At 41.2% G+C, this 19,090-nt stretch overlaps 1 protein-coding gene and 1 long non-coding RNA gene across 15 annotated transcripts in view; both read left to right on the plus strand.

Moving 5' to 3' along the window:
* Window positions 1-19,090, plus strand: part of LOC310767168 (uncharacterized protein) — a 393,524-nt gene that overhangs the window by 285,343 nt on the left and 89,091 nt on the right. The gene's annotated exons all lie outside the window — the stretch shown is intronic.
* LOC310767291 lies at window positions 3,228-4,848 on the plus strand. Its single transcript, XR_014550846.1, has 2 exons — window positions 3,228-3,413; window positions 3,444-4,848. It is a non-coding gene; the product is annotated as an uncharacterized lncRNA (long non-coding RNA).

Raw genomic sequence — 19,090 nt, forward strand, 5'->3', positions numbered from 1 at the left:
GTGAATGGAACATTTTGACAGATAGCAAGAAAAAAGAGAAACAAATTGATTCCAATGCTGTCTGTTGCATTCTAAAGAAACAAAATATTTGAAAACTGAAAGTAACTTTCTTTTGTTGGACATGATTTTAAAAGATGGACAGAAATAGAAATTGTATCCTCTAGAGGGAGCTTGTCAAATTGTTGCTGCAGTTTACTTGGGGATTTCACAGCTGCGAGATTAACATCGTGGGACCAGACTGTGACCTTGAATAAAAATGTGTTTGGAAGAAGTCCTGGTGCTTGCTTTTTGCAAGACAAGTGCTTTGTTGGAGCAGTTGCATGAGAAGGTGGATTTGATGAATGAGAAGTTGGATTTGATGACTGTTGCAACTAGTGAATGTGGACAAATAGGGAATATTGACATAGAAATTATACAGGGACCAACCCAGGAAACTGGTTCGACTGGGCAAATGCAAGGGCAGATAATAATGGAGGAAGCTACAGTGCTACCTCAAGCAACACAAATGGTGAGACCCGAGGCCCTGCAGGAGTATAAGCTGCTGTTTTGGAAGAATGAACTTGAATTAGGCCTGAGGGAGTCTGGAGCTGAGGAGGATCTCAACTTTGGAGAGATTTTGAAATATGCTGTTAAAGATCTTTTGGATTATATTGATGACTGTGGGGAGTGGGACTGTGGGGAATGGGCTGGTTTGATGTGGGGAGATGGACATGAGTATGGATGGAAATTCCCCGGAGACCTACTCCCTAAGGAGAAAGGAAAGAAACTAAGAAAGAGACCAACAAAAGACAAGGAAAAGTGCAAGTATAAACAAGAAGAAAAAGATCTGCAGAAGGGGCATGGAGGAGACTTAAGAGCCTTGGATATCAGACTACCAGGTTGATGGACTAGATGGAATGGATAAGAAGGACTGACACAACCCGAGACCAGGAAGAAGGGACGTTGGATGAAAACTGGAAGAGTCTATAAAGAAAAATTTTTATTTTGGAAATTAGCGTAAAATTAATGAATATTAGGGAGAATGTTGGAATGAAATTGTCTGGCTTCAGCAGAAATGATATAAGGATAAATAAGTATTAAGTTTTTAAGTTTTAAGGTATTTTACGGTATTTTATGGTAAGAGAAGGTTAAGGTATTTTATGGTAAGATAAGGTTAAATTAAGTAAGGTAAATTGAACATCAGAATATGGTGAAAGATGGATAGGATGTATAGAGTTAATTAATTGGTTATGAGCTAAAATATAGAAAGGATTTGCTGAAACAATGACTGAATCAGGATACAAAAAAGGGAGGTGTGAGGAAGTCAGGGAAATAGGTAGATGAAAGATAGGATATGGAATGACTGATTTGTTTTTAACTATTTTTATTTTTATTTTTCTGTATTTTGTATCTTTTTGTCTTCTTTTTTTGTCTTCTTTTTTTCCTTTTTTTCCTTTTCATATTTTTGTATTTCCTCTGAAATTTTAATAAATATTATTATATATATATAAAATAAACTCCTTTGAGAGGTACCAGAGTCTTCTCAGGAGCTCCTTGTTTGTGTCTGGCTTTTGTTAGCTGGGGATGACAGTGCTTTATATAGTAAAGTTGTAGGAAATATATATTTGATTTTCCTTAGGCCCACTATCTAAGAAAACCTGTGTCATTTAAATAGGATCTTGTGTTTCACTGTGGAAAAGGAAAGTTAGTCCATAAATGTGACAAATATGGAACTCCAGTGTGTTGAAGTAAAGTAAAGGGTACATTGCTTTTGAAGCCTCTGTAATGTTCCTGATCAAGGAATAGGCTTTTAAAATAGAAGACCTCTTTGAAAACAAGGGACATCTGTTGACATTGCAATGGAATGGATAATAACTTAAAGCTTAGGTATGTGGACATTTAAATTATCTTTTCTACAGGGTGAATGCAAAATCTTATCAAGCTTGGAAAGTTGCTTTAATTCAGATCAGTCCATTCTTGTTCCATCTAGCATGGAACATCCATCTAGCATGGATAGGCAGTTGCTTTCCATCCTTTCAGACTGGGTTCGGTCCTTGGAGATGCCAGAGTTTCAAAGTATATATGTTCATCTACTGAGCAATGGTCCCACTCCCTCATATTTCAGTCTTGGAAATTCTGGTGGTGAAATCTCATTGCAAAAATAAAAAAAAATAATAAGAAATAAATAAAAATGGGGCGATATTTAGTGGGTTTTTAGAAATGCTTAAAATGCTTTTAAACTAGCAGGAAAAGCTTTTGCCCATGTTTTCCTGCTCTGCCACTTGCCCCGTGAATTGAACCACAGTGTCTGAAGCCCAGTATGATTTACATTGGGCTCATGCAAGTGGCTACTTTTCAAGAACAAGAAGAGGAAATAAAATGTGCAATAAATTGCCGCTCTTTGAAAACCAGTATTTGTTAGTAAACTAACTTTTGCAAACAGTCACCATGCTCAAATGTTTCCATTACTGACACTTGAGCTGGCTTTTCAAGGCTTTCTTTACAAATGTGAATGGCAATTCCTGCGAAATGTTAATCCCCCTCCCAAAAAAACCAAAAGACTGCAGATCTCAATGCCCATTTGCAGTTTGAGGAGTGGATGGGGACAGAATTTGCCAAAACTCTGCGGTTGGGATTTATAGAAGTGTTTTTCATAGCAGATGAAGTGTATGGGCTGCTGGTGTTATCTCACAAACTGATGAGAAATGACAAAGATGAAGTGGTAGAGCTTCTACTTCAGGCACAGTCTGAATATAGGTCTTTGCAATCAAAAGACACGTAATATACTCTGACAGTGACTAAAGTACTGAAGTTGTGAAGTTCTTAATTTAAGGTTTTTGGAGTGCCTAACATCAGGTGGTGTATTGTTTTCTTTTCTGGGTGGAGTAAGTAAGCATCCTTTCAAGATGGTTGATGAAAGCCTATAGGTATTATCTTGCTCAGAAGCTTAGTGGAGTCAGCAGGACAAGCGGAATAGCACCATGAGAGCTTGCTACTGGCTGTGTGCTGGCTGCCATGGTAAACCACACACAACCAGTATGCACTGACAGTGAAGAAGAAGAAAATTTGACTCTGGTTAGCTGCTACAGTTTAGGCAGGAGTGGTTAGCCGGGCTTTTTTGTGCAACAATTTGAGCAGGAATTGCTATCTGAGAATTTCAGCATCACCGAAGGTTTTAACGGTGCCTCCCCACAGTGGTTAGCCTGGGGGAACTTACACTCCATGTGGAAACTGCTTGACCAGTAGTGCATTTTCTTCTTGATTGCTTTTATTTTGCAGGAGCTCACCCCAAAGGCTCAGGAATCTAAACATGCATCCATTTTAAATGGGGATGTGTTGAAGAGGCAGGGACAAGGAGCAATGCCCTCTCTCAGGGCCTAATGCTTACTCATGCTAGAAGATGGAAGCATGGATGTGTGTGTGTGTGTGTGTGTGTGTGTGTGTGTGTGTGTGGTTGTGTACAGGTATACTTATAGTGTGGGAAATAAAAGTGAGGTCAGTTGGAATTAAATATCCAATAAGTAGAATGGAAAAGGTCTGGAAAAATCCAGTACACCCTTATTTATCAGGTAGAAATGTCCTTCAGGAGCTACTGAGCTGCCAAGCTAGCTTTGTTAAAGAAAAACCATGCCTTCAAGCAAAGCTGATGGTGCAGGAGCAGCCAGGAGCCCTGCCAGAAATCAAAGGGGACAGTGAGAGATGAGGATTAAAGCCTGAGATGGAAATCAGTCACCTACATTTTTCTCCTATGAAAGTACGCAAATGAATGACAAAGGGCCATTGACACTAAAGGTGACCTAGAAGGGGTGGCATTTTGAAAAAGAATGCTAAAGAGGATAGAAGGATAAAAATAGCAGTTATAATAAGACACTGCAAGGGAGGGCCTCACGTAAGGGGAATTCACGTCAGCGGGGCTTCCATTCAAATACTTGCTTGTGTGCATATATTCAGATGAAGTGTTTTATGCATAGTTGAGCTGAGACCAGTGATGGCTCAGTCTATTTCCTGAATACGTTGGTATCACATGAGTTTATTCATAAGTCATTTTTATCCCATTTCTGTATTGATCTGCTTCCCTTACAAAATAAGATCTGCATGAACATTCATCTTTCAGGGCATATTTTTGAAATATCTTCTCACCAAGTCCACATTTTTTAAACGTATGTTATTCTAAAATCTCTGTTTCTTTGTACACATTTTGGTATGGTCTTTGAGATGAAACATGCACCACAGAACTTGGAGAAGTCTGAAATCTGAAGGATAACTGTGTTTTAGTCTGCTTATTCATCCAGGAAGTGCAGATCACATAGGTAGGCGGGGCCTCCCTCCTCTGATGTCACGAAGACATTGCAAGCCCTGCCCACCAGCTAACTGGCACCAGCTGCAATCCCAACTTGGGCAGCAATTGATTGCACTTAGAAAATTATCACCAGGCACCACCAGGTGGCTGATGGGTGGTTCTTGCAAACACCACTTCAGCAGAGATCAGCTCCCTTCATCACCATGTGCTGCCCTTGGATGGGAAAGAGTTTAGTTGCTTTTCTAGGGCAGCATATGTTAGAACCATGTCCCAAAGTTTTTTGGTTTTTTAGCCAATCAGGTGAGAAAATAAGTGGCATACCAGTATCTATGGCATGTAGTTTTCCAGCAACGGGAAAGCGAAGAGCAGAGCGCTATGGGAAAGGAAGATAAAGCAGTGAAGGGACATTGGCCCGGATATTTTCTTCATCCCCTTCCAAAAGCCACATCAACTGTGAAATATTGTGGGCCTTATAACTGGCATACAAATTCTTCTGCTACCAAATTGGAGGAAAGGGATGAGCTTGGAAGACAGGGACCCACACTTCCTTCATTTCTTTACACTGTACTCCTTTTTAATTGTTATAAAATGAATTGTTATGTCTTTCAAAAAGGTCTAGATATGAAGTGCTCTACTCCGGGATTGTGGTGTCAGGGAGACCCAGATCCACTTTTCTTTTATCCCAGTTCCAATGAGAGAGAGAGAGAGAGAGAGAGAGAGAGAGAGAGCGCTTGTTTTGTATTTAAATGTTTCCAATTATAATGTTTAGGAAATCATGCCTATATCCATCTTGAGTTGTTAGATCCATCAGCGTCATCTCTCTTTACTCCCTCCTCCCTCTTCTATGTAAAGTCTGGAACAATGCAGGATGTGTTGAGGCAAAACTGTTTCAAATTAAGTTGAATGTCAGTCTTTAAAAGTTTCCAAGGCTAATTCAAAGGACTGTCCTAGAGCTTGGTTTCAGAGTTATGAAAAATTGGAATCCCTTGCTTGAATACATGATGCTGTGTTACACAGCATAGTTTCAGCTTGTAGAAATCTGAAATGAATTCAACTATTTGAGTAGACTTAGGCTGTAATAGAGCAAGCATATCTGTTTTCATGCAAAGGCGCAATTGTGCTTTTTGATTCTCTCTTAAGGAATAAGGGAGACTATTAGAGTGAGCACAATCACTAAAGTACTATATTCTATTAAAGGTGTTCAGTGTTCCTAATCTTGGTTGGGTTATGCCTAGTGTGCCTCCCCCCCAAGTTAAGAACCTACAATCTAACATAGAACCTAAAAAGTGCACCCCTCTACACTGCGTCTTATATATAGGGCCTCTAGACTTTTTTTCTATGGCACTATAGGCCAGTAATGGAGAAAGGGTGCAATACTGTACATCACAAAATCACCAGTCTGTATGGTGGAAAGCAGCAGTCAGATGGGTAGCTTAACTCATCATGTCCAAATCAGATGATAGCCTGCTGTCATCTTTCTGATTCCCAGGCCATAGCAAGATCTGATTTTGCTCACTTCTGTTTTCGGCCAGGATTTCGTGAAGAAAAAGAAGCAGAAAGCTAGTAAAACTCTGAGCAAGTAGCTGGTCCAATAAAATATATACAGTGGTACCTCGGGTTACATACGCTTCAGGTTACATACGCTTCAGGTTACAGACTCCGCTAACCCAGAAATAGTACCTCGGGTTAAGAACTTCGCTTCAGGATGAGAACAGAAATTGTGCTCCGGTGGCGCGGCAGCAGCGGGAGGCCCCATTAGCCAAAGTGGTGCTTCAGGTTAAGAACACTTTCAGGTTAAGAACGGACCTCCGGAACGAATTAAGTACTTAACCCGAGGTACCACTGTAATTTTATCTACCATTTGTATCAAATTCTTCTTGCACTTGAAGAAGCTAACTCCTTAAAGCTTCCTGCTTAATTGTTTTACCTTGGGTACCCTATTATTGCTATGACTATGTTGGTTTTTGCATTTGTCTTTGACTAAAGAAACATACGCATGGTGAAGTGTTGGTCTGAAAATTCACTGTTGTTACACTACAGATTAAAATAAGGATTAAGGAAGAGTGATGGGTTCCTTTGGGGAGGCTTGATAAATGTACGTGCACACACAGCACATTAATTGTTCGGGGGTCAGCTCTCCTGCTCAAGACAAATACCTGCACATTTACATCTGACACACTTATTTGTCAAATCCCAAAGCTGCTTCTGCTTCTAAACCTACAGCAAAACTGCCATTGTGCTCAGGTACACATTTCTGCAGCTTGCATCTGGTGCCAGTCCAGCTCAGAGTAGACCTACTGGTGTTAATGCGCGCAACTAACTCAGGTTCATTAATTTCAGTGGGCTTCCTCTGAATAACTCTAATATGGGTCAGAACCCCGACCATGCTTTGATTCCATGCCTTCAGTAGTGCAGGGAACCTCAGTATAAATAGGCATAGCATCTAAATGAAGACCCATGAATTACCCTGGTATACTGCTTATATTCTGTCTTGGGTTTGGAATAAAATGTACTTACCACATACTTTTCAGTAGAGCTGGAATAATTATTCAATTTCTAGGTGCTTTGTGATTTATTTTGAGCCAGTTTGTTCCAGCGTGTGATACATAGGGGTGAGGGGCAAGGCAAAACTTAAGGAATAGGTGTAGAGACAGCAGTGCCTAGGCCTCTCTGGGGCAAGCCATCAGCCTTTTTTGCCGGGAGGTGTGTGTGTCAAGTCACCAGCTATGACTGCCAAAACCACAATTGCCAAAATTTGTTCTTTAAAAAGAAATCTGTCCTTGCATCTATTCTTTGCATAAAGAAAATATACTTAGAGTTTCGTTTCCCATCTCAGCCCTCCTACCAGAGGTTTCATTTGACAGTGATGGAACTAAACACATGAAATGGCGGAGTTTTTGTTTGGTAAAATCTGAAATGCAAATGGATTACATCAATGATGGGGAAACTGCGGCCCTCTGTTCTTGATAATGGCCTAGACATTGCAGGATTCACACACTAAGGGAAGCAACAGGGCTCTATTGATCCTTATCCTGATCCCTCCCCATATGCAGGTATGCTCTAAGATGGATCATACCCTAGGTTTAAAATATGACCCCTTTCTTCAATATTCAACCTCAGTGGAATATTGGAGGTGATCAGTTAGAAAGTCTGCAAAGCCAAAGGTGACAGATAACTGTGTCATCCAGGGACTGGGATCCTATCATGCTGCATACGTCATTGACTCCAACTCCCATCAGCCCCAGCCAACATGGTTAATGGTCAGGGATGATGGGAGTTGTAACTCACACCTTCCTATCCTCATTTGGCGCTCTCTCTTAGGTGCCTCTGGTAAACTCATGTTGGGGTGGGGGGCTGGATCAGGATAAAAAGATTATCACAAATCTCCTTGATCATGGTTGATGTGGGGAAAGGGGAGTGACAGTTGGGTTTTATTTAGCTTCCTGCAGATTCTTTCACACACATATATTGTGCCTCCACTAAAATGGACAATGTCCTATACAATTCTGCTTTAATGGAGCCAAGTGTAGAAAGAGGAGAGTACAGTCACCCTGCTGTGGGGAAGCTAAAGGTGAGCTATCCATCACTAACTAGCCATGAGGCAATCTCTTCCTAAATACCAACACAGCTTTCTTGTTGAAAAATTGGAGTTCTGCTTACTAGCGTTGCCTAGAAAGGGATTTCCTGTAAAAGGAAGTGGCTCCTCTACTCTTAAGGTTACTTATTGCACAACAGTAAACATGAATTTGTGTATGCTGTGTGAGATAGACTTGACAAAAGTCTACTAGCACCTAAAGATTAAATCTTGTCCGTTAGCCAGATGCAAACCCTTTTCCTGTTAAGCCTTTAAAGAAAACCTATCTGAGTCTTCATTATAGGCACAACTGAGAAGATTGTGAGGTTTAGGCTTCCACAGCTACTAAATGCAAAATAACTGAAGTAGTTCCACACCTTAGAAATAAATGTATAGCAAGAAGAACATGTATTCTGGTGACTGGCTGCATATTCTTTTCTCCCTCACAACAGTGTGTTTAGTTGAGATAAGGGGTGCACTTCTGGGTCAGAAGCTTCTGTGTATACTAGTTGATTCTCACTTTAAACACGCTAAGTTTTTTGAGGTTTTCTGAGATGTCCACCACAGCACAAAATTATCCTTTCCAGCATGCTTCTACATCTACTCCTGCCAATCACAGTATTTTCATTTCTGTGTTTATAATTTGTAAATGCTGTTGTCTTTCATAAGTATAAGCTTCTATAGCATCTCTTAAAAGGAGAAAAGTGAAATGAAGTCGAATGGGAAATCCAAGCCCTAGAAATGTGGCGCTCCTAAGGGAGGGATTTCATTTAGTTTTGAGAAAATGGCCTTCAGTGGCTTCAGTGACTCTTTAGGCAAAATTCTGGTTGTTCAGGGCAATATTTCTTTCTGCAGTGCAAGGCGTGCAGTTCATATACCATGCAGAATTGGATTCTGGTCCCACATTTTAAATTAATTGTTGATTGGTTGAATGACTCCCTCTTCCCTCCATATTTTTAGCTACAAGAGAGAAGCATTTCAGAGCAATCTCATTGTCAAAAGCTGATGAATTGCATTGGCATATTTCCCCGAAACACAGCAAATTCTTCATTGTGACTGAGAAGGTTATTTCAAAAACACATTTGGATATACTCAAAAAATTAAGAGCTCTCCAAATGATCAGGACCTGGCACCTGCCAATTAATCAATTCAGCAAACCAAAATATAATTAATAATCAGATTTAGGCATTCAGATATGGTGGCATTAATGATAAATGGAAATGAATTTTGTGAAATTTAATCCTGTGTGTTACTCAGAGCTCCTTGGGGAGGAAGGGTGGGATAAAATTCAGTGAATAATAAACACTTAATCTTCTGTCCAAGTGGAGTCAGATGCTATAAAAGTTTAAAGCGGCACCCTGTCTCAAATCAGTTGGACACAGCCTGTCCTTTCTCGCCACTGAAAAGCCCTCATTTTCCTCTTTCCTCATTATTACTATGTTTCTATACTTCATTTGTCTAGTAGTGGGGTGTTTCAGAATGTGGCTGTAGGGATCATGGGAAAGTTCACATAGACACCCTTGCCTAGTCCACAGCTACCACTGAGCGTGTGTGTGTGTTCATGTGTTTTCTGATACTGCCTGACAATGCTGAAATTAATGCAGATTGGAATTTAGCATGCTATTCCAAGTGCCCATTTATTTCCAGCCACCGTGATATGCGAAAAGTGCAGGACTGGTAGCAGTCACATGACTCGACTCAACATGCGCTGCTGGCTATAGAACTCAGTGTGGGCTGAGTGTTTTCTGATGACAGTCACACATTGATGGGATGATGGGATTTGGCCTTGACAGTGGCAGCATCCACACATGATGCCCAAACCATTTTTAGTGCTATGGGAACAAGCCCTGAGGTACCGTATTTTTTGCCCTATAGGACGCACTTTTTCCCCTCCAAAAATGAAGGGGAAATGTGTGTGCGTCCTGTGGGGCGAATGCAGGCTTTCGCTGAAGCTTGAAGGGCAAGAGGGGTCAGTGTGCACCGACCCCTCTCGCTCTCCAGGCTTCAGGAAGCTATCCACAAGCCTGGGGAGCCCGCAGGAGTTCCCGCCGGGCTCCCTAGGCTTGCGGATAGCTGCCTGTTCTGGGGGCTGGGGTCGGGGGGAAGCTCGGGCTTCCCCTGCCCCAGCCCCGCACCTGGGGAAAAAATATTCCCCCCCTTTCTCCCCCCCCAAAAAAACTAGGTGCGCCCTATGGGCCGGTGCGCCCTATGGGGTGAAAAATATGGTATATCCAGAATGTCCCAGTGGGAGTGTCTGCACAACCGCAGATGGACGACAGTGTGGGGTCTTTTAATTTTGAAGAGTCTCAAGAACCAACCCAATGGATACAGGTGAGTCATTGCCTGTGGTGAAGTTTTGTACGCAGCTATTTTCTTTGTGCATTGGTATTATTTTCTCTTCTTTTCAGTGCTGTGATTCACATCACCTTTAGCTCTCTAGTTTGGGTAAACTACAGTTCCCAGAATACTTTGGGCGAAGCAATGTGATTTAAATGTTTTGTTGTTGTTTTTTTGGGTGTTTTTTTTGGCATGTATAATATGTATGCAGCCATAGTAGCTGTCTTTTAAAGGTAGGGAAACTTTATATTTTTTTATTTCAAGCCCAGCTAATCTCCTCTAAGTGCAATTATAATTTTGACAGTATTGGAGGAAGTTTAAGGATACATCTGAAACTCCTGTCTTCACTTGCCTCTTTAGAAAAATATGGCTTGTACATCTAAAAAAAGGATTTGCATAATCAAGTCAGCTAATTAACTAGTCCGACTGTCATATTTTTCACTTTGTATTTTTTTAAAGAAATTGAAAATGCTGGGTGGCGTTTTTTGTCTAACATAGGAAAACTGCAGGAAGGCAGCAAGTTGTCAGTCGAGCTAATCTCACAGCATCCTTTTCTCTCTTTAAGGAAATAATAAAGCTGGAGGAGCAGATTTGCCATCTTTCTAATTCTGATCTTTTGTGATGAGTAAAGCTATTTTTTAATAGAAATCTGATAAAGGGGTAAATATGTGCGATCATGAACTTCAGTGAAACGTAGTGGGAGTTACTGATGAAAAGCCTGATTCTAATAATGGAATCCATAGTATGAATAAAAAGGAGGCATGTGTATTTTGTTGTTATCATGAATATACACCAGCTGAATGAATAGTTTGATTGCATGAGCATGTGCCAGCAAAATATGTCTGGCATTAACCCTTAAAACAGCAACATCCTGGTTCATTCCTTTCTCTTCACCCAACTTGTGCCTAGTGTCTCAAGACTCTATAGCTCCTTGTCAATAAAACTTTCCCAGTACTTCTTTACAGCCTTCTGTGATGCATCCCTCCTGTACCTTGAGCTTCAGTTCCCACTGGTGGTATCATCTTCCAGGTCATATTTAGGGCAAACAGGTGCAAAAGAGGTCTGGGCTTTTTGTAGCTTTAATAGTTGCATAGAAGAGGGACTTCCCACTAGTTGCTCTTTTATCATCCTTCTAACAAGCTGCATCTACTGAAATTCCTTGTTCTCCACAGTTACTAGAAGTTCAGGAGCTACATTCTCCTTTGCATCTGCTCACCCCCCCTGAAAGGTGATTCTGGAAGTGTAAATGGGATGTGCTAACAAATGAGAAAAGAGGCTCATATCTGGGAATTCCAGGTCCTTTGTATGGATCAGAGAGGGCGGTAACTGTTGTATACAAAATTCTGAAACAAGGCATCACAACTTGTTGCCCACAAAGGTGAGCACAACCTGACTGGGTGGGTTGTGCTAGCCTGTTTTAAAGACAGGTGTCAGATATCAAATCCATCCTCCTAATGCCAGAATGTGGAGTCTCAGTTACAGGTGTTTGCATGCTCATAAGCATTCTTGGTCTTAACCACCATCCCTTGCCATTGGGCAAGGGAGCTGATAAGCTGTATAGTTCAACGTATCTGAAGGTCACCAACAGAAAGAGAGAGAGCCAGGAAGGGGGAAAAGTTACATGTAAAGTGGCAGTCTCCCTGTTTTATGAGAGCTGGATTAGAGCAATATTGGGGGGGGGGGACGGGACTGGGGATTGGAAAGTAGAAAGGTTCAGACTCGGTGGTTGTACCGAGATGGTTGTACCAATCCTGAGTTTCTGGAGCTTTCACAGGAAGGGGCCTTGTCCCCACTAGAGGGAAATCACAGATACATAAATTTTCCCTCAGGATTATTTTGCATGCACTTTGTGTGGAAATGGATCTCTATCCCTGAGGCAGTCCTGTGCTCTGGTCATATGCATTGGTGAGATGATCTAAGAGTCTATGGGCTGTGTGTATGCATACTGTGATGCTCGTTAAGAGTTATTTGATTGAAACGTGGTATAACTTTTCAAAATAAATAAATATGTCAATGGTATCCTTTGTGAATTTTGTTTTATTTACTAATATGCATTCAGAGCTTTTTGAAAGCAAATAAACACCCTCTCAACAGGAAATACACTAACCTTGCATTTTATCCCTAGAGATAAGCTTATCCCTCAAACTACACCCCTCTTTCAGCTAAACCCAGCTTGAAATTTCCTGAGTATACTCTTTCAATAAGGAGCTACTTCAGTTGTGTGTGTGTGTGTGTGTGTGTGTGAGAGAGAGAGAGAGACAGAAACACAGACAGAGAGACAGATCATCATTACTGCAGTTTGGCAGCAAAGTATTCTTGGACACTGAACTAGCCTTTTCATCCAGGCTGGCTCTTGGGCCTTCACAGAGAGGAAAGGCTGTGAAGGGCTTCAGTTTGGGTTAGGTCTTTGCCTGAGGAGCAACAACAAGGTCTCCCTAGCTGTGGACTATTTCTGTGTTCCTTGGGTGTGATTCTCAGGCTTAGTCACAGACTCAATTCCTAGCTGCTGGCTCACTTCTGAGAGCTGCTGGTGGCCAAGCTTCAACACTTTCACTCAAATTTGAAAACTGAATGACTGGTTTCTCAGTCTGAGACATTGTGCTGCCTGAGGCCCCCTGAAGAAACTATGGAGTACCCAAGGGCGATCCCTGACAGAGGAAATCCCACAAGCACCTTTCCCTTGGAGTAAAAATGCAACAACAATAAATGAAAAAGTAACCATTTTTTCCCCTCCATGGCACCTAAAATTGTCTGCCTGAGATGACCACTTCCCTCTGTAGAGCTGCTTACCCATTACTCTTATTCAGGCCTTGATAGGTATTATATTGCACAGTTCAGAGCAGATTCCTAGCTTTCTAGGAATACTAGCAACCTTTTGTTTACATGTCTGGTCCCTTATTAGGCCATATTTTAGGCAAACTGGTGCTAGGTGAATTCACAGTAATCAAACCTGTGCAAACGCGTAACAGTACAAAACCTGTTGAGTTCCAGTGAACAGATTTGGGGATTTATTGGTCAGGCAAATTGATGTCATTGGGTTAACTTGACAGTGTGGCATTCTATTTGTAACAAAACTTTCTTAATTATTAAAATGTTATAATGAATCATGGCACGTAAGTGCAGGACACCATACTTAAGTTTCAAGTTCAAGCTGAATGTCCAAGGTGAAATAATAGAAATTAAGTTGGTTTGCAGGTTCAGGACACTATTCTGTGTTTTGCTTCCATTTTCACAGGAGCCAGAAAAGATGCAAAATATAGTGTAATCTTCCTTGAGCATCAAGATACAAGAATGAAATTTTGCATGCTGGTTTACAATAAATTTGTTTTGTTTTGTTTTTTAAAGTGTGAGACCCATTAAACTCTTGCAACTGTTTTCAAGAAGAAAGCTAAGATGTAAAAATGTAGTGTCTAAAGCAAGGATTCTTGAACACTATGCTCTATCACATTTGTACCCCATCTTTTCTCCAAAAAGCTTAGGGAAGCATATTTACGTTTACTCCATTTTATTATCACAAAAACCTTGTGAAGTAAGTTACATTGACTAATTTTCAGTGGCTCAAGGTCATTCTATAAACTCCATGCCTACATGGGAGATTTGATCAAAAGCAGTCTCAGTTCAGAATCTACATTGAGGTATGTCACTCCCCAATCCGCACAGAACTGGACATGTAGTTTTAGTTATTATGTATTTGTGTATTCATATCTCTGTGGTCCTTTGGTGCACACATCTTCAGAGATGATGAATAAGTCTTTTGCAGCATTTCGGAAAATATAAGGACTGTACATGTATAGCAAACACAAGGAGAGGGGCAGCTGCACCACCTTGATATCAATGTGTTGAATGGGGCATTGGAAAGAAGAACTGATGCATGCAAACCTGTTTATGTATAAGCTCTCCACCCGACTGGGCAACCAGGATGTTCAGGGTTCTCAGTGGATGGAATGCCTATGTATATACAGCTAGGTGCTCAATAGGGTCTCCTTTCAGATGGCCTTCTGAATTTGGTGGGTGGGCATGCAGTGAATGTGCAGGTATGAGGAGGGGATGAGCTGGCAAGCATGGTCACCCACCCCCCTCCACATGTGCAGAGAATTTACACATCATCACAGGAGTTAGGCAGCAACATCCCACATGTGCATATTTGACGGTTCGCTTTCCATTATACATGACAAAAGAACTGCCCCTGGTCTTAGGTGAAATCCAGTGGCATCATGATTATCCTGAGTAAATCCAGCAGATGTCTGGTTTTATCAGTCAACGTGCAATATCACAGCTGCAGCTGTAGACATCGTGAAATTCAAAGTTATGAGAAGTGACATTCTGGAACTTCCACTTCTGTGAGATGGGACTATAGCTGTTTCAGTGATGCTATGGACGGTTGAATTATTTCTTCTGTATATGAATAATTTGAATAGGAAAAGGATGAAAACCTTCAAATATGGGGCTTTCCGAACGGGAACTCTAGAGCACTCCCTCCCAAATGCTTCAGCTAAACTATGCCTTTACACCAAAAAAAGAGAGAGGAGAACTTAGCTACAATCAGATTCCAGAAATGGAGATTAATTTTTATCAGAAACATGCCTAATTGTTTTGGGAGAGAAAGCACATACGGCTTCTGCTGTGGTTGCATCTTCCAGTTTGTTCTAGTCTAAGTGGATGTGTTTATCCACCACTAAGCCTTGCTCACCCCCCCTCCCATTTATATGTTTGTTGACAATGTGCAGGGTTGAACTGGCATTTTCATATTTCAATGCACCAAAGGCCCCTTAAAGAAGATGGTTGCAAGTGAGAGAAAAGAGATATGTAGCTTGCTCCCTAATGGCTTATTACCGTCACATTTGCAATTCAGATCAGTTTTAAATTGACTGAAAATTTTCAACACATAGCAGGCAGTTTAAACTAATGATTGTCTGGAGGTTCATATCTGACATGAGCTAAGGTTCTGTTCAAAACAAATAGCAAATAATTCCTCCCATAGAGTCAAAATGTCACAATTTAAAAAGTGTACATTGTTTCCAGAGTGTGTCAGTTCTATAAGAAAATCACATACGCAGCAAATATTAGAGGGTCCTATTTGACTCCCGATTTTTTCTTGATTTAAAAACAGAAATGTTTATTCACATCTAAGAAGTATGAGCAAACATCCTTTTTAAACAAAAAACAAAAAAGCCCCTTCAGATATCCTAATTGTAAAATAAAAGGCCCTTGGGGCAGTGGTAGGCCTGAGTTGCCTAGCAACCCTCAGCAGGTAGCTGAGATACAGCTGCAGCTGTCCTGATTCTTTCCTAAGAACCTTCTTATAGCTTTTTGTGTTAATCTTTAACCAGGCTTTTAAATGCTATATTTTCCTCTTCCATCTTTAGTTGGTAGCTTGCAGGAGCCGACTGCTCAAATTTTCTCCCTCAGGCATCCTGTGAAGGTTTACAATTGCATGTACCATCTAACCTTATTTTGCATAGCATATTCGGAAGATTTAGTGAAATTTTTACTCTGTGTGAACAATGGCTGCTGTAGGCACACAACTACAAACACTGCCTTTGATTCTAGCTTCATAACTGTGGTGGAGCTGTCTTTGTAATGATTTCATTTGTTTGGACTATATCATTTTATGCTAAAATTTAAAAAAAGCACCTTAAAGCAATTTACAATATACAATAAAATATAGTTTAAATGTATTCAAGCACTAGGCAATGTCAGTAGAAAAACAACTGTAGCCTGAAGCCTCGATTGAGTTGCTGTATCAGTATAATTGAAGCTGTCCAATATGCCCAGGATATTATGAAAGTTTTAACCGGGTGCCAATGGGTGTGCTTCTTGAGGAGAGTGTTTCAAGATGAGGGACTATTAAGAGAAAGACACATGCTCCGCTCATCCTCCTCCATACTGAGAAGGAGCTCAGGTGACAACTGCAGTCCCCATGCAGGTTTATATGGATATAAGTGGCAGTCCTTTGCATCAGAGTCCTGAGCCATATAAAACTTTTAACATCAAAATTAGTATTTTTAATTGAGCCAGAAACTTATTAGTAGCCGGTACACCAGTGTTATATATTCATGCCTTCCTGCTCCTGTTAATAGTTGCAGGTTTGATCCTTGTAAGCAACAACTGCATATTCCTGCATTGCAGGGGGTTGGACAAGATGATCCTTAGGGTCTCTTCCAACTCTGTTGTTGTTTAGTCGTTTAGTTGTGTCCGACTCTTCATGACCCCATGGACCAGAGCACGCCAGGCACTCCTGTCTTCCACTGCCTCCTGCAGTTTGGTCAGACTCATGTTTGTTAGCTTCGAGAACACTTCCAACTCTATGAGTCTATTATCTAAGCTTCCATACTGTCTTCAAAGGCAGCCCCAGGAACCCAGGTTCATTCTGCTGCTTGAGCAAGTTGCTGTTGGCTTGTTTGCACAGGTGTTCAACATGGTGAGAAGACCTGCATGTGTGGATGAGGAATCAGAGCTCAGATACAACATGCATAACTTCCGTGTCAGCTAAAACACATCCAGCAGCAACCTGGAACATACTCCGAACTGTCAAGATAGGCAAACTTCTTAGGCTTGCCGTGTAAAATTCTCTTGAGCTTCCTGGAATAAAAACAGAATACCAACGAAACAAGCATGTGTACAGAGTGGTTCCATGCAGGCTGCCCAGCGAGGTCCTTACAGACAACAGTTTCAGGAGCTGGTTCAGGCATCACACATCAAAGTGGGACTGCAGGGCCATTTTCTCTTTTGCCATCTCCATTTTTCCTACCAGCGTTCTTCACATCTCGGAAATGCCAACTGTGAGAATTCTATGTCATACTTTCACTTTGAACTCATTGTTGCTCTGGCTATGACAGTGTCTGATTTCGGGTTAAAGGTTTTGGTTGTCATGTGGCCCATACCCAGCTATGTGTTGACATAACCTGCATCTTTCTCTTCTTAGATGAAAGCAGCATCATATTGTTGTCTAGCACCTGCTAAAAATAAGTACATTTGAACTCCCCCCCCAACCTGCATTGGGCTGTATTGTACTCAATACACTGACCTGGAAGACTCTCTGATGAAAAGAACAGTAACCTCAGTCCCCATAATTCCACATGAATAGTTTAAAACATTTCCCTAGTATCATCCATCACACACACAAAAAGTTGTTCAGTGAACTCAGAAGTCACTATGCACTTTCCGTGCTCGTGTGATACTTAAGAAGTAGTTTTTTTTCTGACAGGCAATGAGACAAAGTCTTCCATTTCAATATTACAAAGAACAAACCATTGCTTTTTATTTCTGTTTCATCCTTTAGATACACCAGGAACAAAAACACCAGCCCCGTTTAAGCTATCTCCTTCTGACTGGGTCTGCTTTTAAAAATTTCCTGCATGGTTTTTGTTGGCACTAAGTCTGGCAGAAGGGACCAGAATCTCTGTGACCCACTGGTCCTGCTGCAAGTATCATAGGCAGGCAAATTAATTAAGCAGCTTTTGCACTGTAGAATGGCATAAGCCACATTGAAACGATGCACACACTTCAAAACCATTCCAAGGGCAGGACTGGGATGATAAAGCATCTAGACGTTTTGTCTGAACCACAACAAGTTCCTTTGCTTGCACAAAACAGGTCAGAAATTTCCAAGAAAGGGGCCTCTCTGGTAAGATTATCAGGACTTCCTACTTCTATCCATGTTACAAGCACGGTGCAAGCATTTATTAGTCTTATTTTATGCTGTGGAATGCAGAAGGACGTGCAAATCTTGCAGAAATGGAAAGTCTGGGCAACCTCTTTGGAATTTAAGAGAGGATGCAGCTTAAGGTTTGGTCCAAATATTTGGGTTTTAGCTTTATCAGAGCTAGGTAATCTAGGTATAGGCATGGGATCATTACAGTGGTCTCATTAAGAATAATTTAGAAGCTTGCCTGCTTTAAGCTCCTTTAGTACGGGAACTAAATTTAGCTGTTTGCACAGCTCCCAGTAAAACTGTTTCCAGCACATGACTGAGGTTGCTTTGTATGCATTTCTGCAATAAAACTGGCACACACCTGCCTTGGGTGGTAGAGTAGGGTGGAGTGACCGAGGTACAAGACAGCCTTGTTGGTAGAATTGGAAGCCTGGTCTCTCCATGCAATACATGTTCTGCCTGCCCCTAAGTCCTTCACCGGTGTGAAGGCTGAAGTGCAATATGCCTGGGTAGTGTGAATCAGATTTTCAAAGACCCTGTCTGGGGACTTTGGGGGGAGCAAAATGATCCAACCACAATCCACAAAGGTATCTGGACAGCCCATTTGTTTTCAGAGTAAGTCCAGAGTCTGGCACAGAGCTAGTTATAAACTGTGGATATTTTCTCAGTTAAAGTGAAAGGTCAAAATGATGCTCATCCCCTGCCATTGTCAACTCAGAGATGCAGACTGGAAGCTGGATCCAACCAGCTCAGTATAATCCCCAGAGAGTTTCCTTGGCCAGCAGCATCCATGATGTAAGTGAGAAGTTACCAGAGACTCAAGGAAACTCAAATCCAGCTTGATTTCAAATTAAACTTCTGAATCACTGAATCATCACAACAGTTTATAGTGATTTCATCAAATTCCTTTTTCCTGTTTTTCTCTCTCTTTGTTGCAGTCAATGCATAGAGGGCCACTCTCTTGTGCTACGAACCTATTAGTGTCACTCAAAATATACAAGATCATTTATGCTGGGGTGTTCCAGCTTGCTTGCTTTGTGAACAAAGGCTTCAGAAAGTGATTGCTTGGGTCTCTATGTAAAGGACATGCTAACAGATGGTGAGCGATGTCTTCCACCTGAGGCTGACCACAAATGCAAAGTCTGTGTATGGGACCTTGTACAGTGGTACCTCGGGTTAAAAACTTAATTTGTTCTGGAGGTCTGTTCTTAACCTGAAACTGTTCTTACCCTGAGGTACCACTTTA

The sequence above is a fragment of the Podarcis filfolensis genome, assembly GCF_964270895.1.
Source record: "Podarcis filfolensis genome assembly, chromosome: 7".
Classification (NCBI taxonomy): domain Eukaryota; kingdom Metazoa; phylum Chordata; class Lepidosauria; order Squamata; family Lacertidae; genus Podarcis; species Podarcis filfolensis.